Source organism: Heptranchias perlo, chromosome 41 (assembly GCF_035084215.1).
Source record: "Heptranchias perlo isolate sHepPer1 chromosome 41, sHepPer1.hap1, whole genome shotgun sequence".
NCBI classification, from domain to species: Eukaryota; Metazoa; Chordata; class Chondrichthyes; order Hexanchiformes; family Hexanchidae; genus Heptranchias; species Heptranchias perlo.
In genome coordinates this window covers 445,980-468,584 of record NC_090365.1, presented here as the reverse complement: position 1 = coordinate 468,584, position 22,605 = coordinate 445,980, and the positions used below count along the sequence as shown (strand labels likewise).

The following is a 22,605-nucleotide window of genomic DNA, read 5'->3' as shown; positions in this document are numbered from 1 at the left end:
CGGAGGTGAGAGGGCCACCCACTGAGTCAATGAGTGCTTGTCAGGTTACTGAGATCTCTGTAGCACTGGCCTATAAGTCCTCTCGTGAAAGGAAGCTGAGAGTTTTGGCCTAGTGAGATGGGCTTCACTGGCTGCGGGCTGCTGAAGGTGCCCAGGGGAGGGGTGGAGTGGAGAGCTGTGAAACAAATTGTTCAGTTTGGTTGTGACGGGGTTCGGGAGGTGTTGGAACTCGCTGATTTTTGGAGTAATATCGTTTTTGTTTTTAAATCCAGTTGCTGCGGCAATGGTAGAACGAACCTTCCTTCAATCGTCAACACCGTTGGGAGTGAAATGCTCTGGTAAGTCTGGCATTTGGGCAGAATGGGCAGTGAGGATGTCAGAGGCACATCGGCCCTACATCACAACAGGGACTGCAATTGAAAGGGAATTCTTTGGCTGTGAAAGACAGACTTACATTTCTACAGCACCTTTCATGACCTCAGGATGTCCCAAAGTGCTTTACGACCAATGAAGTACTTTTTGAAGTGTAGTCACTATTGTAATGTAGGAAACGCGGCAGCCAATTTGCGCACAGCAAGATCCCACAAACAGCAATGTGATAATGAGCAGATAATCTGATTTAAATGATGTTGGCTGATGGATAAATGTTGGCCCGAAAACTTTGGGACGTCCTGAGAACGTGAAGGCACTATATAAATGTAAGTTCCTTCTTTCACTGTTGGGTTGTCACTGTCTGGAAGAGGTTAGCTCAATGATGGGGCAGTCGATGGGCAGGTAGATAAAGACAAGGAAACCCAGAGCAAGAAAATGCCATTCAGCTCATCAATACCTCTCCACTCAGACTCCATATATGATAACTCTATCGAGGACCGCCCTCTCCCCCCATCACCACAGCAGACGCTATGGATCTTTCTGGTCTTGCACCTGGGAATATTGCATTGCCTAAGTCCGAAGAATACGGGAAAATTGACCGGGAGGAGTGTACGCCCGTAAGAGGGCCTGCCTGATTTTCCTGTATTGCCTGTGCCCAGGAGCAGGACCAGGAGAACTCGTCCGACATTCCATTCCCCACCTCCCCTGAAAAATAAATCAAGCAGTGCTATTAATCTCTCCCTAACTCTCAATGTCTCTTTGCAACAAATATTGTCCAGCTCCTTTTTAGCAGTGCTGTTTGATGTGAATCGTAGAGTGTCACACTGGGAGACAATCGTCCCCTTTTACCCACTGTGTACTGTACAATGTACAGGAGCTGACACTGAGACACACACGGGGCCGTACAGTCCCAGACAGGAGTGAATCGTTCCCTTTTACCCACTGTGTACTGTACAATGTACAGGAGCTGACGCTGAGACACACACGGGCCGTACAGTCCCAGACAGGAGTGAATCGTTCCCTTTTACCCACTGTGTACTATACAATGTACAGGAGCTGACACTGAGACACACACGGGCCGTACAGTATCTCACTGTAATCAATTTCTCCCTCTCCCCACTTCACTTTCTCCCCTCCTCCCCTGAGTGTTGCCATGGCACCAGTTCGAATGGGGTTGCTCCTCCCTCCGGTCTCTCACTCCGAGTGGTCACTCTTTACAAACCCAGTGTTGGGAAACACAGGGACTGGATTTACTGAATTAAAACCATCACTTGGAATCTGCTGGGAATTTCAGACCAGGGTTGTGCAGCTGGCAGCTCCAGAGAGACGCTGGCTAATTTACCCCTCCCTCGCCAGGAGCCTGTTGTGGGACCTCTTACCGCCATCCCCCATCCCCCTTCCTTCACCCCCCCCTAATCCCAGCCAGCCTATCCCCACCCCTCCCCCATGCTCAGCCAACTCAGCACAGCCCCATATCGAACCTGGCACCTTCTGGTTCTCTTGCTCAATGAGAACTGTTTCATTTAACTTGGTCTGTACGTGTACAGGACACTGGGACACACATGGGTCGGACAGCACCAGACGGGAATGAATCATTCCCTTTAACCGCTGTGTACCGTACATGTACAGGAGCTGACACTGAGATATACATGAGCTATTCCCGTATGGGAGTGAATCATTCCCTTATACCCAGTATGAGCTGCTTCCAAAAAGCAATAAATTACCATTGCTGTTGGAATATCACTGTCTGCAGATTGCAAGCCTGATCAACTAGAAGCTCAGAGTAGTTCACAGCTGGAAGTAATCTTGTCAGAAAGATTTTTTCCCCTCTGTTTCCTGATGTAATTAGGTGCCCTCTGTAGCTCTGGGGATGCAGTCGGCCCAGAACTATGTCCGAGGAAATAAATTGAGGCTGACTTTAAGCATCCTGGTCACTTGCACAGAAATGGAATGACTTCGAATCAGCTCGATCAGCAATTACCCCGATGGCAGAAGATATCAGTTACACAGGAGGAATGTCGAAGGATGTTTGGTGATTGTGGTTTGGTGGGTGAGCTGCTGAGGCGCAGAGGCTGCAAAGCTAGTCAACCGGGGTAGCAATGGGTGACATTACAATTAGCATCAGTACTCCTGGGCTAGAGAGGGGTGAGGGGGAGGGGTGAGGGGGAGGGGGAGGGGTGTGGGGTGGAGGGGGAGGGGGGTGAGGGGGAGGGGGTGAGGTGGAGGGGGTGTGAGGGGGAGGGGGGTGAGGGGGAGGGGGTGAGGTGGAGGGGTGTGAGGTGGAGGGGGGTGAGGGGGAGGGGGTGAGGGTGTGAGGGGGGGAGGAGAAAGAAAGAAACAGAGTTGCATTTATATAGCATCTTTCACCACCTCAGTACTTTTTTTTAAAGTGTAGTCACTGTTGTAATGTGGGAAATGAGGCAGCCAATCTGTGCACAGAAAGATCCCACAAATAGCAGCATGATAAATTACAAGATATTCAGATTTTTAATGATTTTGGTTGAGGTATAAATATTGGCCACTGGGGAGAACTCCCCTGCTCTTCTTTGAAATAGTGGCCGTGGATCTTTTACATCCACCTGAGAGGGCAGACGGGGCCTCGGTTTAACGTCTCATCTGAAAGACAGCACCTCCGACAGTGCAGCACTCCCTCAGTACTGACCCTCCGACAGTGCAGCACTCCCTCAGTACTGACCCTCCGACAGTGCTGCACTCCCTCAGTACTGACCCTCCGACAGTGCAGCACTCCCTCAGTACTGACCCTCCGACAGTGCAGCTCTCCCTCAGTACTGACCCTCCGACAGTGCAGCGTTCCCTCAGTACTGACCCTCCGACAGTGCAGCACTCCCTCAGTACTGACCCTCCGACAGTGCTGCACTCCCTCAGTACTGACCCTCCGACAGTGCAGCTCTCCCTCAGTACTGACCCTCCGACAGTGCAGCGTTCCCTCAGTACTGACCCTCCGACAGTGCAGCGCTCCCTCAGTACTGACCCTCCGACACTGCAGCACTCCCTCAGTACTGACCCTCCGACAGTGCAGCGCTCCCTCAGTACTGACCCTCCAACAGTGCAGCTCTTCCTCAGTACTGACCCTCCGACAGTGCAGCGCTCCCTCAGTACTGACCCTCCGACAGTGCAGCGCTCCCTCAGTACTGACCCTCCGACAGTGCAGCGATCCCTCAGTACTGACCCTCCGACAGTGCAGCGCTCCCTCAGTACTGACCCTCCAACAGTGCAGCTCTCCCTCAGTACTGACCCTCCGACAGTGCAGCATTCCCTCAGTACTGGCCCTCCAACAGTGCAGCACTCCCTCAGTACTGACCCTCCGACAGTGCAGCGCTCCCTCAGTACTGACCCTCCGACAGTGCAGCGCTCCCTCAGTACTGACCCTCCGACAGTGCAGCTCTCCCTCAGTACTGACCCTCCGACAGTGCAGCTCTCCCTCAGTACTGACCCTCCGACAGTGCAGCGTTCCCTCAGTACTGACCCTCCGACAGTGCTGCACTCCCTCAGTACTGACCCTCCGACAGTGCAGCACTCCCTCAGTACTGACCCTCCGACAGTGCAGCGCTCCCTCAGTACTGACCCTCCGACAGTGCAGCGCTCCCTCAGTACTGACCCTCCGACAGTGCAGCGCTCCCTCAGTACTGGCCCTCCGACAGTGCAGCACTCCCTCAGTACTGACCCTCCGACAGTGCAGCGCTCCCTCAGTACTGACCCTCCGACAGTGCAGCGCTCCCTCAGTACTGGCCCTCCGACAGTGCAGCGCTCCCTCAGTACTGACCCTCCGACAGTGCAGCGCTCCCTCAGTACTGGCCCTCCGACAGTGCAGCGCTCCCTCAGTACTGACCCTCCGACAGTGCAGCGCTCCCTCAGTACTGACCCTCCGACAGTGCAGCACTCTCTCAGTATTACATGTTCAAGAGGCACTGGATTGCCGGACAGGGGCTCCCCTCCCTCTGCTGGTGTTATCGGTGGGAGAGTCCACTTAAAATAAATAAATGGCCACAGTTTAAATTCTAGCAGGTTAGCAGTCTGCGGCCATGTTGAATATCACCAATAGATAAATGCGTCGGCTTCATGGAGCTCCTGAACATTTACCTGAGGAAGGAGGAAGCCTCCGAAAGCTTGTGAATTTAAAATAAAATTGCTGGACTATAACTTGGTGTTGTAAAATTGTTTACAATTGTCAACCCCAGTCCATCACCGGCATCTCCACATCATGAATATCACCAAGTGAGTGTCCAGAAGGCCTCGCTTGCAAAAGCCTCCACCGATCAGAGCTCCTCTGCTGGGCGGTTATCCCAGACTGGCATGGATTTGTCGATGGGAATGGCCCTTTTAAGAATGAATGAAGGTGAGTTGAGAAGCGTTGGTGGGATCTGATGGAAGGAGACTGGGTGGAATGGGCTGAGTGATACAGAGAGAGCCCGGGTGATCCGTGAGTGGATGCTGGTGGATAATTGGATCGGGATATCTTAGAAATGCCGGCCATCTGTTTGAGTCACATTCCTTCATATTCCAAATGCTGCCACTGAAGCCTTTTAACCCTTTGCTGCACACACAGTCCGTGATTTATTACAATACCCAACATTATCAGCTTCTCAATAAAGCTTTCTCTTGTGTAATGGCTGACTCTTATTGGAATATTCTCCTGCAAACGGTGGCCACATCCTCTGGTACCTCTTTGCACATGGGGCCAAGAGATAGAGCGTCGATGGGCTATTCGACCACGTAAAGCATCACGATCAAGACCAATCCTCCCCCGAACTGGACATCCACACACACGTGCACTTTCCAGGGGGGGTATCACCCGATAATTGTGACCAAGAGTGGGAACCCTGGATGTTTTTCTCCCTCTCCCACCAACTACAGTCCTGGCTGAGCTCAACTAATTCTGTACAGACCTGGCATTGAAGTCAGGATCCTTCCTGCTCAGTATTCCTTCAGTACCACACCAGGTGGACCATTCATCCTTTGAGCCATTAGATGGAGCAGATGCTTTTCTTTTTAGACTTCCTCTGAAACGGTCTCAAAACATCCTGAATCAGAAACATGTCGCTGTTTCTGAAGATGCTAATTAGTAAATAAAGAAAGAGCTTGCATTTATATAGCACCTTTCACTGCCTCAGGACGTCCCAAAGTACTTTACAGCCAATGAAGTACTTTTTGAAGTCAAGTCACTGTTGAAATGTGGTAGCCAATTTGCGCACAGCAAGATCCCACAAACAGCAATGTGATAATGACCAGATAATCTGTTTTTAGTGATGTTGATTGAGGGATAAATATTGGCCCCAGGACACCGGGGAGAACTCCCCTGTTCATCTTTGAGGTAGTGCCATGGGAACTTTACGTCCACTTGAGGGGGCAGACGGGGCCTTGGTTTAACGTCTGGCACCTCCGACAGTGCAGCACTCCCTCAGTACTGACCCTCCGACAGTGCAGCGCTCCCTCAGTACTGACCCTCCGACCGTGCAGCACTCCCTCAGTACTGACCCTCCGACAGTGCAGCACTCCCTCAGTACTGACCCTCCGACAGTGCAGCACTCCCTCAGTACTGACCCTCCGACCGTGCAGCACTCCCTCAGTACTGACCCTCCGACAGTGCAGCACTCCCTCAGTACTGACCCTCCGACCGTGCAGCACTCCCTCAGTACTGACCCTCCGACAGTGCAGCACTCCCTCAGTACTGACCCTCCGACAGTGCAGCACTCCCTCAGTACTGACCCTCCGACCGTGCAGCACTCCCTCAGTACTGACCCTCCGACAGTGCAGCACTCCCTCAGTACCGCACTCCGGAGTAGGACTTGAACCCACGACCTTCAGACTCACAGGTCAGAGGGCCACCCACTGAGCCACGGCTGAGACTGTCTAAATGGGGTGCCGCGCATAGCACCGAGACCTGAGGGCCCCAGACTCCATCTCTGATCTGCCTTGAATTAGTTGTGTTCAGCCAGGCTTGGAGTTGGGGGAGGGAGAAGTTTTTCTAAAACCCACCTCAGCTGCCAATTCTTGGTCTGTTTTTGCGGTTGCCTGTGTTTCTGATATTTAATCTGTTGACGCGTCCCCTTTTATTTGTGAATAAACAGTTAGCATATCATTCACATTTACAGTCAGACTGTGTTTATGTTGGGACAGCTGCTGTCCATTCCCTTGAGCTCCCGTAACTCTCCTTAGTCAGGATTATGAATCTGCAATTCTCTTGATGTCTCAGTGAAAAAAAGACTTGCATTTCTATCGTGCCTTTCACGACCTACGGCACGTCCAAAAGCGCTTTACAGCCAATGAAGTACTTTTTGAAGTGTACTCACTGTTGTAATGTAGGAAAATTGGCAGCCAATTTGTGCACAGCAAGATCCCACAAACAACAATGTGATAATGACCAGATAATCTGTTTTAGTGATGTTGGTTGAGGGATAAATATTGGCCCAGGACACTGGGGAGAACTCCCCCTGCTCTTCTTCAAGATAGTGCCATGGGATCTTTTACATCCCGAGAGGGCAGACAGGGCCTCGGTTTAATGTCTCATCCGAAGGACGGCACCTCTGACATTGCAGCACTCCCTCAGTACTGCACTGGGAGTGTGAGCTTAGAATTTATGCTTAAGTCTCTGGAGTGGGGTTTGAACCCACGACCTGCTGACTTAGTGTTGAGAGTGTGACCCACTGAGCCAGAGCTGACACCGCGGTGCGTTGCTGCTCGGTTTGGTGCAGAGCAGGATTGCCCCAGGCTCCAAACCAGGTCTGATGGGCTGAATGGCCTCCTTCTGATGCTGTATGATTCTAGGTCTTTGCTGAGTTCGATGATCTTGGCCAAGGTAGCAGCTTTTGGGCAGCTCCAGGAGCCCTGGATTAGCAATGGTGGAGATCACAGCTCTAGCCTCTGTACACTGGGCTGACACCCATTGGGTACCCTCGTCCGATGGGCGTGGACTGGTGAACTCCCCCTCACCCCATCACTTCCTGCCAGTCCTCCTGGTTATGCGGTGTGAGTCAGGTTAACGATCTGTCCATGTTAAAAAAAAGGGCCTTTGTTACAGAAAGAAACCAGAGTGCGATCGGCTGGGTGTAAAAACTGTGGAAGAAATGGGTTGTCTCATGTCCTGTTCGAGAAAAGAGGAGGAGATCAGCCAGGGTTCGTCGACCTCATCGTTATGCAGTTACCCTTCCCATTGGATCAGGCTCGGTGTGACGCCACCCACTGAGCTGAATCCCAGACCAGGAGAAAATTGGAGAAAGCTTAACGGGGATCAGAGAGACCTGGGGGTTCATCTATACAGAACTTTGAAGGTGACAGGACAAGTTGAGCAGGCTGTTAAAACAAGCATATAGGATCCCTGGCATTTAAAATAGAGGCATAGAGTACAAAAGCAAAGAAGTTACGCTAAACCTTTATAAATCACTGGTTAGGCCTCAGCTGGAGTATTGTGGCCAACTCTGGGTACCACAATTTAGGAAGGATGTCAAGGCCATAGAGAAGGGGGCACAAGAAATTTACTGGAATGGTACCAGGGATGAGGGACTTCAGTTATGCGGAGAGACTGGAGAAGCTGGGATTGTTCTCCTCAGAGCAGAGAAGGTTAAGGGGAGATTTAATCGAGGTGTTCAAAATCATGAGGGGGTTTTGATAGAGTAAATAAGGAGAAACTGTTTCCAGTGGCAGGAGGGTCGGTAACCAGAGGACACAGATTTAAGATAATTGGCAAAAGAAGCAGATTCAATAATAACTTTCAAAAGCGAATTGGATAAATACTTGAAGGGAAAAAATTTGCAGGGCTATGGGGAAAGAGCAGGAGGAGTGGGACTAATTGGATAGCTCTTTCAAAGAGCTGGCACATAAGAACATAAGAAATGGGAGCAGGAGTAGGCCATTCGGCCCCTCGAGCCTGCCCCCCCATTCAATAAGACCATGGCTGATCTTCGACCTCAACTCCACTTTCCCGCCCGATCTCCATATCCCTTAATTCCCTTCGTGTCCAAAAATCTATCGATCTCAGCCTTGAATATACTCAACACTTGGCTCAACGAATGGCTTCCTTCCATGCTGTGTGATTCTATGATTCTAAATTCACAGGCAAAGTGTTATGTGGGGCTGAAAACTCATTCACACGACACTGGAGGGTCTTTATTCAAAGATATGGAGGGGCTGATGTGGATGAGGGGATGAATGTGCAAGCAGCCTATAGATTTCTACTGAGCAGGAGATGGAAATGAGCTGGGGGCCACACAGAAAGCTCCTTTTGCTTTTTGGCTCTGGCTGATGTTTGGCTCGAAGGGTCACAGAGCTGATCTTCCAGAAGTGTTTTGGGAGCCATTCCCCACTTCAGCACAGACCCCAGGCCACTCGCTGAACTTGTGCTGGCTGTGAAGGGGCCGTTGTCTCACCTCCTTGCCCATCAGGCAAGTGCTGTCAATCACACGCAGAACCCTCAGCCCAAACATGGCAATCACACACAGAACCCTCAGCCCAAACATGGCAATCACACGCAGAACCCTCAGCCCAAACATGGCAATCACACGCAGAACCCTCAGCCCAAACATGTCAATCACACGCAGAACCCTCAGCCCAAACATGGCAATCACACGCAGAAAGCCCACAGACTGGCTGCTGGGAAAATGGGGAAATGTGGGAGTAACGTACTGGCACAGTGTAGAGGGAGCTTAAATCTGTATCAAACCCTATACCTGCCTTGGGAGTGTTTGATGGGACAGTGTAGAGGGAGCTTAAATCTGTATCAAACCCTATACCTGCCCTGGGAGTGTTTGATGGGACAGTGTAGAGGGAGCTTTACTCTGTATCTACTCCGTGCTGTACCTGCCCTGGGAGTGTTTGATGGGACAGTGTAGAGGGAGCTTTACTCTGTATCTAACCCTGTACCTGCCCTGGGAGTGTTTGATGGGACAGTGTAGAGGGAGCTTTACTCTGTATCTAACCTATGCTCTATCTGATCTAGGGCTGTTTGCCACCCAAGGAACAAGGATTTTGAGTGTTAATTGATTGATTGGCTGATTCTCCCCTCCCTGTGACGACACTGCTCCCTCAGGTGAGGTCAGTTTATTGAACAGACCAGGGATTGAAGCTGGGAATTTTCTGACTTGAGTGGCTCAGCCCCACTCTGGTTCCAAAAAGTATTTGAAGTGAAAGAATATAATGGGCAGAGAATGGGATTAGAACGAAAGAAGCTGCATTGATATAGAACCTTTCACAACATAGGAACCTGAGTAGGCCATTCAGCCCCTCGTGCTTGCTCCGCCATTTGATAAGATCATGGCTGATCTGTGATCTAACTCCATATACCTGCCTTTGGCCCATATCCCTTAATACCTTTGGTTGCCAAAAAGCTATCTATCTCACATTTAAATTTAGCAATTGAGCTAGTATCAATTGCCGTTTGCGGAAGAGAGTTCCAAACTTCTACCACCCTTTGTGTGTAGAAATGTTTTCTAATCTCACTCCTGAAAGGTCTGGCTCTAATTTTTGGACTGTGCCCCCTACTCCTAAAATCCCCAACCAGCGGAAATAGTTTCTCTCTCTCCGCCCTATCCGTTCCCCTTAATATCTTATAAACTTTGATCAGATCACCCCTTAACCTTTGAAACTCGAGAGAATACAACCCCAATTTGTGTAATCTCTCCTCGTAACTTAACCCTTGAAGTCCGGGTATCATTCTAGTAAACCTACGCTGCACTCCCTCCAAGGCCAATATGTCCTTCCGAAGGTGCGGTGCCCAGAACTGCTCACAGTACTCCAGGTGCGGTCTAACCAGGGTTTTGTATAGCTGCAGCATAACTTCTGCCCCCTTGTACTCTAGTCCTCTGGATATAAAGGCCAACATTCCATTAGCCTTATTGATTATTTTCTGCACCTGTTCATGACACTTCAATGATCTATGTACCTGAACCCTTAGGTCCCTTTGGACATCCACTGTTTTTAACTTTTTACCATTTAGAAAGTACCCTGTTCTATCCTTTTTTGATCCAACCTCAGGATGTCCCAAAGTGCTGCACAGTCAAATGAACTATTCTTTGAAGTGTAGTCACTCGTGTAATGTAATAATCTCAAGGGTTTTAAGAACAATTCTTCGGGTGCTTGAATCACCAAGGGGAGCTGATCTGTGGTACTCTTAAAATAAAAGTGTTTTTGTAAAGAGGTCATTTTTTTCAGAAAGGCAGTTCTGAGGCAGGAAGAGTGCGATCCCAGTGACCCAGCCCTTAACCACCAATGGTTGGACCTGTTATTAAGCTGGAGTTGAACGCTGCCAAAACAGCAGGAACGTTCTGTTTAAACAACTTGCGGATTACTTTGCCAAAGTTATGTTTCCATTTTCGAAGAAGGAGGTTATACCGGGCTCAGGAAATCGGCCAAGAAAGGGTGGGGTGAACAGCACTTACTGTAAAAAGAGATTACGCTGGCAGAAACATTCGAAGAAAAGTCAGCAATAACAACTTTCTATGGTGCATTTAACATAAGAAAAAAGTCCCAAGTAGCTTCATAGAGGTGTCATGAAAAAAATTGGAAGCCGAGCCAAAGAAGAAGAAATGAGATAGGCCCAGATCCCAACAATGATTTTTTTTTTAAAGTCCTGGTTCCCATTCACTGTTTTAGAAACTTTGATGTGGTTTCTGCTCAAAGATCCTGAGCTATCAGGGCACCCGGTCTTTGCTACTTTTCAAACTGTGGTTCTTCTCCAGGCTTTCCCCATAGCTCATAAAAGATAGAACCTGCGTTTATATAACGCCATTCACAACCTCAGGACATCCCAGAGTGCTTTACAGCCAATGAATTGTAGTCACTGTTGTAATGTAGGAAACGCAGCAGCCAATTTGTACACAGCAAGATCCCATAAAATGTGATAATGACCAGATAAACTGTTTTAGTGATGTAGGTTGAGGGATAAATATTGGCCAGAACACAAGGGAGAACTCCCCTGCTCCTCTTTGAAATAGCAGCCACGAGATCTTTTACGTCCACCTGAGAGGGCAGACAGGGCCTCGGTTTAACGTCTTATCCGAAAGACAGCACCTCCGACAGTGCAGCACTCCACTGGGAGTGCCAGCTTGGATTTTTGCACTCAATTCTCTGGAATGGGACTTGAAGTCACAACCTTCTAACTCAGAGCTGAGAGTTCTGCCCACTGTGCCATGGCTGACACCTTTACACCGGGGATTGTTCATTTTGGACAGAACGTTCAACTTCCATTCAATGGAAAGAAAATTCGGGCGGGGTATGTAATGGAGGGGTGGGGAGGGAGGGAGGGGTGTATAATGGGGGGGGGTTTATCATGGGTGGGGTGTAACGTCCCAGCATGACATCTGTAGCCTCAAACTCCAGTGTTCTGGTTATTTACATCCCATTCTTTTAGCTCCTTTACTGCACGGTCCAGACACTGAAGCATCAATGGCTTTAGGTGCCAGCCCAGGCAAAGCGGCCATGTTTGCATAGCTGTCTATATTGGACAATTATCAAAGGTTGGACATTCAGTTATCAATTGGCCACATGATTGCGGAGTCACTTCATGAAGTGCAGGGACTGCAGTGGTTCAGGGAGCAGGCCCACCGCCATGTCAAGGGCCAACGAGGGATGAGCAATAAATACTGTGCTTGCCAGTGGCGCCCACATCCCAAGAATGAATTTTAAAAAAGAATGGCCAAAACTGCAACATTTCTTCAGACACATCGGTCGAGGGGGAAAGCTTCTCTGTGATTTATTGCAAGGTGAGTTGTCCTATTACTGAGGATGCCCTAGCATTCCAATAGAAGGTTTTTGTTACTGTTATGGACACTAGGGATTCAGCCTTTGGCTTAGTGGTAGAATTCCCAACTCCCAGTTAGAAGGTGAAAGGTTTGACCTTCACTCCAGACAGGCCCAGCGAGTGGAGACCATAATATGGCCACTAAATATTGGCTTGATATTCAGGGGGGTAATCACGTCCAGATGGAGTAACCACTGGCTCAGTGTTAGTATTCCTGGTATCTGAGAGTGGGACAGACTATGTGTGGGGGTGATGGAGGAGCTGGTATCTGAGAGTGGGACAGACTGTGTGTGGGGGTGATGGAGGAGCTGGTATCTGAGAGTGGGACAGACTGTGTGGGGGTGATGGAGGAGCTGGTATCTGAGAGTGGGACAGACTGTGTGTGTGGGTGATGGAGGAGCTGGTATCTGAGAGTGGGACAGACTGTGTGTGGGTGATGGAGGAGCTGGTATCTGAGAGTGGGACAGACTGTGTGTGGGGGTGATGGAGGAGCTGGTATCTGAGAGTGGGACAGACTGTGTGTGGGGGTGATGGAGGAGCTGGTATCTGAGAGTGGGACAGACTGTGTGGGGGTGATGGAGGAGCTGGTATCTGAGAGTGGGACAGACTGTGTGTGGGGGTGATGGAGGAGCTGGTATCTGAGAGTGGGACAGACTGTGTGGGGGTGATGGAGGAGCTGGTATCTGAGAGTGGGACAGACTGTGTGTGGGGGTGATGGAGGAGCTGGTATCTGAGAGTGGGACAGACTGTGTGTGGGGGTGATGGAGGAGCTGGTATCTGAGAGTGGGACAGACTGTGTGGGGGTGATGGAGGAGCTGGTTATCCACAGTTTTATGGACAGTGATTCTGTGGCAAAGTTCCAGTTGAATTTTCCATGTTGGTGAGTGCTGCTTATTTCAGGAATTGGCCAAAGTGCCTCCCCTATCACAGGGACATCCTTTCACGATTATGCTCCTGCTTTGACGAATAGGAACTCTGTTTTTGGGACTTTTATGGAGAAAGAACACGGGAACAGAAGTTGGCCATTCAGCCCCTCGAGCCTATTTCGCCATTCAATTAGATCCTGACTGATCTGTATCTTAACTCCATTTACCCGCCTTGGTTCCATGCCCCTTAATCCCCTCACCCAACAAAAATCGATCAATCTCAGTTTTGAACATTTCAATTGACCCCCAGCCTCAACAGCTTTTTGGGGGAGAGAGTTCCAGATTTTCACTCCCCTTTGTGTGAAGAAATGCTTCCCGACATCACCCCTGAACGGCCTGGCTTTAGTTTTAAGGTTATGCCCCCTTGTTCTGGACTCTCACAGACGAGACAGCCACATTGTACACGAGCCGAGACCACTTTGACCAAAGCCAGATGATGTGGGGGAGTTTTTGGGCAGTTTTGATATGAGAAGTTATTAATATAAAAGCAAAACCTAATTTTCCGATGGCTCTCCCTGTGGATGGTGGACATGTTGATGCTTTCAGGCTGGGACAGGCCCAAAATCAAAGGGACTGCCTGGAAAAAAATAACCTCTCCTGAAAGCTGAGGCAGAATTTGTGTGTGCAAGTGTGTGTGTGCAAGTGTGTACGTGAGAGGGTGTGTGTGAGCATGTGCGCGAGTGTGCGTGTGTGAGAGTGTGCATGCGAGTGTGTGCATGAGTGTGTTTGAAAGAGAGAGACACACACACAAACACATGTGAATACAAACCAGCTGTGAGGCATCACCCACAGCTGCCTCAACTCAGTAAAAACAGTTGTTAGCACTGGCGGGAGAGGGGGATGGGAGACGGGCTAAAGACAGACGGGGTCTTGTCTGGACGAGCTGGGTGTGGGGGGAAGTGAAAGCCGCAGAATTTTCCTGTTTCTCTCAATCAAAGGAGGGGCCAGACACGAAGGTCCTGTCAATGTCTGGGTCAGCCTGAAATAATCCGAGGTTACTTGAGGCAAGGTTGTGGTTTAAAGGGGCATTGGTCATCAGGAGAAATGACTAACCTCCCTTTCTTGCTCCCAGTAAAATCAGTTCTGTAACCCCCCCTCCCATCCCCCACCGGTCAAGGGTGTCTGCAAGCCGCCCCGTCACAGAACATTCTGGAAATACCCAACATCAACAACCTGCATTTATATAGCGCCTTTAACATAGTAAAACGTCCAAGGCCGTTTCACAGGAGCGATTATCAAACAAAATTTAACACCGAGCCACATAAGGAGATATTAGGACAGGTGACTAAAAGTTTGGTCAAAGAGGTAGGTTTTAAGGAGCGTCTTAAAGGAGGAGAGAGAGGGGGAGAGGTTTAGGGAGGGAATTCCAGAGCTTAGGGCCGAGGCAGCTGAAGGCACGGCCGCCAGTGGTGGAGCGATGGGAATCAGGAATTGGAGGAGCTCAGAGATCTCGGAGGGTTGTAGGGCTGGAGGGGATTACAGAGATAGAGAGGGTTGTAGGGCTGGAGGGGGTTACAGAGATAGGGAGGGGTGTCGGGCTGGAGGAGGTTACAGAGATAGGGAGGGGTGTAGAGCTGGAGGGGGTTACAGAGATAGGGAGGGGTGTGGGGCTGGAGGGGGTTACAGAGATAGGGAGGGGTGTAGGGCTGGAGGGGGTTACAGAGATAGGGAGGGGCGAGGCCATGGGGGAAGTTACAGAGATAGGGAGGGTTGTAGGACTGGAGGAGGTTACAGAGATAGGGAGGGGCGAGGCCATGGGGGAGGTTACAGAGATGGGGAGGGGCGAGGCCATGGAGGGATTTTGACAACAAGCAGAGAAAAGACAGGCTAACAGTTCGAGGAAAATAGTTGTCCAGCCGGGGAATGCTGGTTCCAGGCTTACGGTAAGACCGGGAAGGGAAGGAGGTGGTAGCATCAGGGGAGAGGGATTAGCGGTGCCTGGCAGAGGGTTTCAGCACAGATCAGGAGAAGAAACACTTCTACTCCTCCCGCCTCCACAGTCAGGTTTTTACTCACCTTTTTAGGTGGCAGCCTCCAGTGGGCCCGTTAAGGGTGGCTGCTTTGGCCACTTTAAAGCCCGAGAAAACTGACCACAGCCGCATGGTCAAAGGGGCCTGAAATAAGCATTAGGCCCTCCATTTGTAGGCCTAATGTTGGTTTCAGGCGAGCTCGCAGGACGGCTCTGGGTCACCATAATCAAGCTGGCACGTGCCGATCTCCCCGCACAGGCAGGGCACGCCAAATTGGACAATTCAGTGCATGCTTTTTTGGCCCCATCCAATTTGGGGGGGTGTAGTTAATGCAAAGGAAGAATGTGACAAAATACAAAAAGGCTTTAATAAACTTACAGAATGGGAGTGTAATTAGCAAATGAATTTTAATATCGATAAGTGTGAGGTGATGCATTTTGATAGGAAGAATAAGGAGGCCTCACACTGCTCGGATAATAAGAGTCTAAATGGGGTAGAGGAGCAGAGGGATCTGGGGGAACAGATACACAAATCACTAAACGTAGCGACTCAGGTTAATAAGGCCATAAAAAAGGCAAACCAAGCACTGGGATTCATTTCTAGAGGGATAGAATTGAAAAGCAGAGAAGTTATGTTAAACTTGTATAGAACCTTGGTTAGACCACACTTGGAGTATTGTGAACAGTTCTGGTCTCCATATTATAGAAAGGATATGGAGGTACTGGAGAAGGTGCAAAAGAGATTTACAAGGATGATACCAGAACTGAGAGGTTGTAACTATCATGGGCTGGGGCTCTTTTCTCTAGAAAAGAGACGACTGAGGGGTGACCTGAGAGAGGTCTTTAAAATTATGAAAGGGTTTGATAGGGTAGACAGAGAGAAGATGTTTCCACTCGTGGGGGAGACCAGAACTAGGGGCCATAAATATAAGATAGTCACTAATAAATCCAATAGGGAATTCAGGAGAAACTTCTTTACCCAGAGAGTGGTGAGAATGTGGAACTCACTCCCACAAGGAGTAGTTGAGGTGAATAGTGTAGATGGATTTAAGGGGAAGCTGAATAAACACATGAGGGAGAAAGGAATAGAAGGATATGCTGATAGGGTGAGATGAAGTAGGGAGGGAGAAGGCTCGTGTGGAGCATTAACACCGGCACAGACCAGTCGGGCCGAATGGCCTGTTTCTGTGCTGTACATTCTATGTAATTCTATGTAAAACCTTCAGGAGAGGACGACAGAAAATTTGGGCTGAGGGGGAGAAGAGAAAATCTGCAACGCAGAGACAAAATAAATTCTTCCTATGAAAACAAGTCGTCACGAAAGTGTAGCTCCCGTCACTGTCTCCAAAAGGCAGCAGAGAAGCATAAGGGGAAACGGTTTGTGCCGACAGTGGGGTCTCTCGGAGACTTTGGGAAACCGAGTTACTGACAGGTCGGCCCGGCAAATGGAAAGTGATCATTTGCTGCATCAATGGCCCAAAGGGATGGTTGGAGAGGGAGGGGGCTGTTATGTGAAGCTCAGGCACGGTCCATGTCACCGCAGTACCAGGGTGCGACTTGTACAGCTACAGGGACCCGAGCTCTGCCGAATCGAAATTGAACTTAAGAATTCTTCTTTTCTCTTTCCCTCACTAAAGTGTCAGCCCTGCCTCAGGGGGCCTCACTCTCGCCCCTGAGTCAGAAGGTCATGGGTTTAGGTCTCACTCCAGTGACTTAAGCACAGAATCCAGCTGACACTCTCAGTGGAGCGCTGCACTGTCAGAGGTGCCGTCTTTCAGATGAGACGTTAAACTGAGATCCTGTCTGCCACTTTCAGGTGGATGTAAAAGATCCCACGGCCACTATTCGAAAAAGAGCAGGGGAGTTCTCCCCGGTGTCCTGGTCACTATTTATCCCTCAACCAACATCACTAAAACAGATTATCTGGTCATTATCACATTGCTGTTTGTGGGATCTTGCTGAGCGCAAATTGGCTGCCGTGTTTCCTACATTACAATAGTGACTACACTTCAAAACAAAAAGTGCTTCATTGGCTGTAAAGCACTTTGGGATGTCCTGAGATTGTGAAAGGCGCTATATAAATGCAAGTCTTTCTTTTTATTTAATACTCCGTTTATTTCACAAAGGATGCTAAGTGACTTGGTTATGAGTGGATTTATGACCAGGTATTGTAGTTCCTCACACTGACACAGTCACTGTCAATCCCAAGATGCTGGTTTGTGCAATTACCTCATCACTCCCTCTCTGTCATTTCTAAAACATTAAGATGTGGGGTTGAAAATTCCTTATTACTCTGCATCTTGCGTTTCAATCTTTGTCAGAAGCCCCGGCACTTATCCTCACTGCTCGGGTAATCACGGTGAATGAGCACCATTCATCCTGTTGTCATGGTGACTGGATTTTGCAGGCCCACAGCGACTGCAGGCCCCCAAATCCATAACTAGGCCGAACGTTAGTTTATAGAAAGAAAATTTAAACGTTAACTGTTTGGAGGCTGAAATATGCTAAGTATTGACTGTCGCATCATTCCTGGGGATGTTGGGATTGCAATTTGCTTTTTTTAAATGATTTTCTTCCCCCCATCCCCCATATTCAATTATCTCCCTTCCTCTCATGAAGGCTCTTAGTATTTCTGGGGTGAGGCTTCACAGGCAAACCCCACAGTCTGTCGCCCAACAGAATGTTCTACATCTTTGAGCCTGGATAGTGATACTATTGGACTATAGCAGGCATCACGGCCGAGTCTGATCCCATCCTCATCTGATATCCACATATTCCAGACAGAGCGACAGGAGAGCAATCAGGAGCTGGAACCCTGACTGTTTTTCCCCTCTGACTGGCCTGGGGGTACTGAGGACAATTTAAGAACAGCCAATTCAACACCGATGGGAGATTGAGCCTGGAGTCTCCCTGGTCTGTGTGGCTGACTCCCGTCCTGCCTAGTACACCAGGGAGATGGACCAGGATTCCTACAGACTAGATTACAATACACCACAGGGTTGGTGAAGAATAGTCAGTGGCCAGAACAGAAAAACACGGATAAAGAGGAGAATGTGTCAGGATCATTCCCCTACCTTAGGACCAGGGATTGAATACAGTAGGGATGGATAGGGAAGGGTTTGGTCCATTGGGATACAATACAATGGGAGTGAATGGGAAGGAGTTTGGTCCATTGGGATTGTGTACAGTGGGAGTGAATGGGAAGGAGTTTGGTCCATTGGGATTATTTACAATGGGAGTGAATGGGGAGGGGTTTGGTCCATTGGGATTATTTACAATGGGAGTGAATGGGGAGGGGTTTGGTCCATTGGGATTGTTTACAATGGGAGTGAATGGGAAGGGGTTTGCTCCATTGGGATTGTATACAGTGGGAGTGAATGGGAAGGGGTTTGCTCCATTGGGATTGTATACAGTGGGAGTGAATGGGAAGGGGTTTGCTCCATTGGGATTGTGTACAGTGGGAGTGAATGGGAAGGAGTTTGGTCCATTGGGATTGTTTACAATGGGAGTGAATGGGAAGGGGTTTGCTCCATTGGGATTGTTTACAATGGGAGTGAATGGGGAGGGGTTTGCTCCATTGGGATTGTGTACAGTGGGAGTGAATGGGGAGGGGTTTGGTCCATTGGGATCCTTTGCTTCATTGAGTTACTGGCTATTTCCATCTATTTATCAGAGACAGCAATCGGTCTGTGCCCTTGGACTGAGAGATGGGGAGAAATCAGCCAAGGCTCCGGCCCCTGGGAAATATGAGTGCACGTGGACAGAATCAGAATTGGCCACAATGTCCCACTGTCGAGGAGCCTGGTCCCAAACCATGGTTTAATCTCAACAGATAATCGATGTCCTTGAGTGTGAGGGGGACGGTGAGCTGCCAATACTCATCGGACGAGCCACTGTCTTCAGAAGAGGAGAAGGCCAGGGAAGAAAGTGCACAAAATCCCCGCAGGAATTCAGCACACTGAGGGTTAATGACCAGCACTTGACTCCATCATCGCAACTGCCGTGACGGCAGGCCGATATACATAAGAGCAAGAGAATGAGAGCAGAGCAGAGCAGATTAGATTAAACCCACACTGTCACTCATCACCACTCGCTGCCTGCTAGCACAGAAAATTTAAAAACACAAGCCCAAGGAGGCTGGTTTAACCCTTCGAAGGCAGGAGGCTGCCTTCAAAATGCTGCATCCACATTAAAGTGAATATCTGGCTCCATCCCCTCTCCCTCATTACAAACCCCCTCCCTGAACCCCCCTCGTTTGTTTATACCGATCTCACTCCTCCATTTACTGCGATATTTTATATTTAAGAGAGTTAATTCAGGGTTTGTCACAATAGGGTTGCCGACCCTGGCTGCACATATTCATCACATGACCTCCAACTGCCCCGCCCCCGCGCTCCTGCCATTGGTCACCGACACTCCCATCCTCGTGGGGCCCAGCCATCCCCCCGACCAATCGGAAAGCAAGCTAACTCTTTGTTACCCGATTGGATGATTCTCAACTGTCAGTCAAACAGCCTTCTTATCCCCAACTCCAATATTTTTATAATTAATAAACAAAAGTGTTCAAGGAAAATGATAAAAAAATACACTTTTTTGAAAGCCCCCTATGATTTTTCTCCCTGGGTGTTTTGCTCGCAGTGAGTGTCCCGGAGATTAATCTTCAATTCCTGGAGAGGGGAAGCGAACTCCCAGTGACAACCTGAAGCTCCAGAGGGCCTGAAGCAGCTCCTGAATCCTGAATCCCGAGCAGTTTGGCCACACCTTCTGCCTGGGCAATTTACTGCCTTCACCGACATAAGATCTAACCTCCGATCGGAAACTCCGTGATATTCCCGACAAGAGGGGGTGTTCTACTTCCAAGACATCCCTTCTCCCTCTGAAGAGCAGTGGTTAAAGAGTCCAGTTCTTTTGCTGAGGGAACCCATTTTGTTGACCCATTGAACTTCGAAAGATCATTGTTCAAAGTTGCTGAGTGTGTGGGACTGGGTAGGGCAGTGGGTCAGGAACTGGACTTCCTCCTTGAGATCTACGTTTGGACCCAGCATAGACTGACAGGACGGCAGCCTGCTCTCTCCCTGCTCCCTGAGAGGCCCATGGTTGTGGCAATCTCAATCCAGGTTTGAGTGGGTGTGGGCCCACATCACAATATTGCCCCTAATTCAGCACCAATCGAACATCTTATTCAACCAGGCCTCAGGAGGGGTCATGTGGCAAATGGAAAGTGTCACATCTGGAGGTGCTGTTGGGAAATTAGGTTTAAGGTTCATTGTTGGTGCCAGTGTAGAGGGAGCTTTACTCTGTATCTAACCCTGTACCTGCCCTGGGAGTGTTTGATGGGACAGTGTCGAGGGAGCTTTACTCTGTATCTAACCCGTGCTGTACCTGCCCTGGGAGTGTTTGATGGGACAGTGTAGAGGGAGCTTTACTCTGTATCTAACCCTGTACCTGCCCTGGGAGTGTTTGATGGGACAGTGTAGAGGGAGCTTTACTCTGTATCTAACCTGTGCTGTACCTGCCCTGGGAGTGTTTGATGTTTACACTTGTTAATGATGTTGGTTGAGGGATAAATATTGGCCAGGACACCAGGGAGAACTCCCCGGCTTTTCTTCAAAATAGTGCCATGGGATTTTTAAGTCCTCCTGAGAGGGGAGACGGGGCCTCGGTTTAATGTCTCATCTCAAAGACGGCACCTCTGACACTGCAGCACTCCCTCCGTTCTGAACAGTTAGCCTGAATTTTGTGCTCAACTCTCTGGATTGGGATTCGAACCCGGACTCTCAGTGACTCAGTAACATTGCTCGATGGATTCCTGGGGGATTAGTGTGAACAGATCACAACTGTCCCACGGCGTCTCGTGTCCCCCTGCTGCACGTGTCATGTGACAGCAAGTGGTCACTTTCGGGGGATGCCGAGAGTCGAGATTGTTTCAACCCAGATGATCACTGAAAGAGTTACAAACAAAAACAGTTTCAGACTTTTCCCGAGCAGAATAGATGTTTGTTCAGAATCCTGGTGATCCGAATGGACTGAGAACCGGAACGTTGCCAACACTGGGAATTGTAAATCAGATCTTACTGCATTTTCAGTCCTGTAATTAGCTTTGGTGCAGGGTTTAATTACCGTGACAGCATAAATCTGAAATCTGAATCTCCGCCCCACATCCGACGGGACCGCGATTGGTCTCATTACCCTCACCGCCCCCTCCGCCCCCTCCACCCCCACAAACCAGTCAACATTGAGCACAGATCCGTTGGGCCGAATGGCCTGTTTCTGTGCTGTAATTTCAATGTAAATTCCATATAATTCAGGGAATTTTGTATCATTCCTTCTTTATTTTTGCGTGTTCGTGTTAGGAGATGTTTCGGTCTCAGCCGGAGTGGGGCGGGAGACTCACTCACAGGCGTACTGTCCAGCTCGCAGTCACGGCACAGACCCTGAGCTGGATTGCCCCTCCTCAACAGCCCAAGGACAATGAGGCCAATTCCAGCTCCCACTCCCTGTACGACCCCACTGCCTGTACGACCCCACTCTCTGAACGACCCCACTCCCTGTACGACCCCACTCCCTGTACGACCCCACTCCCTGTACGACCCCACTGCCTGTACGACCCCACTCCCTGTACGACCCCACTCCCTGTACGATCCCACTCACTGTACGATCCCACTCCCTGTACGATCCCACTCCCTGTACGACCCCACTCCCTGTACGACCCCACTCCCTGTACGACCCCACTCCCTGTACGACCCCACTGCCTGTACGACCCCACTCCCTGTACGACCCCACTCCCTGTACGATCCCACACCCTGTACGATCCCACTCCCTGTACGATTCCACTCCCTGTACGACCCCACTCCCTGTACGACCCCACTCCCTGTACGACCCCACTGCCTGTACGACCCCACTCCCTGCACGATCCCACTCCCTGTACGACCCCACTCTCTGTACGATCCCACTCCCTGTACGACCCCACTCCCTGTACGATCCCACTCCCTGCACGATACCAATCTCTCTACGACCCCACTCCCTGTACGACCCCACTCTCTGTACGATCCCACTCTCTGTAAGATCCCACTCCCTGTACGATCCCACTCTCTGTACGACCCCACTCCCTGTACGACCCCACTCTCTCTACGATCCCACTACCTGTACGATCCCACTCCCTGTACGACCCCACTCTCTCTACGACCCCACTGTCTGTACGACCCCACTCTCTGTACGATCCCACTCCCTGTACGACCCCACTCCCTGTACAACCCACTCTCTCTAAGACCCCACTCTCTGTACGATCCCACCCTCTGTACGACCCCACTCCCTGTACGACCCCACTCCCTGTAGGATCCCACTCCCTGTACGACCCCACTCTCTGTACGACCCAACTCCCTGTACGATACCAATCTCTCTACGACCCCACTCCCTGTGCGACCCCACTCTCTGTACGACCCCACTCTCTGTACGACCCCACTCCCTGTACGACCCCACTCTCTGTACGACCCCACTCTCTGTACGACCCCACTCTCTGTACGACCCCACTCCCTGTACGACCCCACTCTCTGTACGATACCACTCTCTGTACGACCCCACTCTCT

General features: G+C 49.9%; 1 protein-coding gene across 2 annotated transcripts in view; it reads left to right on the top strand.

The window, feature by feature from the left end:
- Nucleotides 1–291: 291 nt before the first annotated feature.
- Nucleotides 292–22,605, top strand: part of LOC137305815 (guanine nucleotide-binding protein G(I)/G(S)/G(O) subunit gamma-8-like) — a 51,943-nt gene continuing 29,629 nt past the window's right edge. The window contains exon 1 of one of the 2 annotated variants that reach the window (XM_067974743.1): nt 292–338. The gene's annotated coding sequence lies outside the window, so the exon portion shown is untranslated. Of the gene's footprint in view, nt 339–14,845; nt 14,934–22,605 lie in introns of those variants that run through there. The other variant, XM_067974742.1, reaches the window with a different exon arrangement.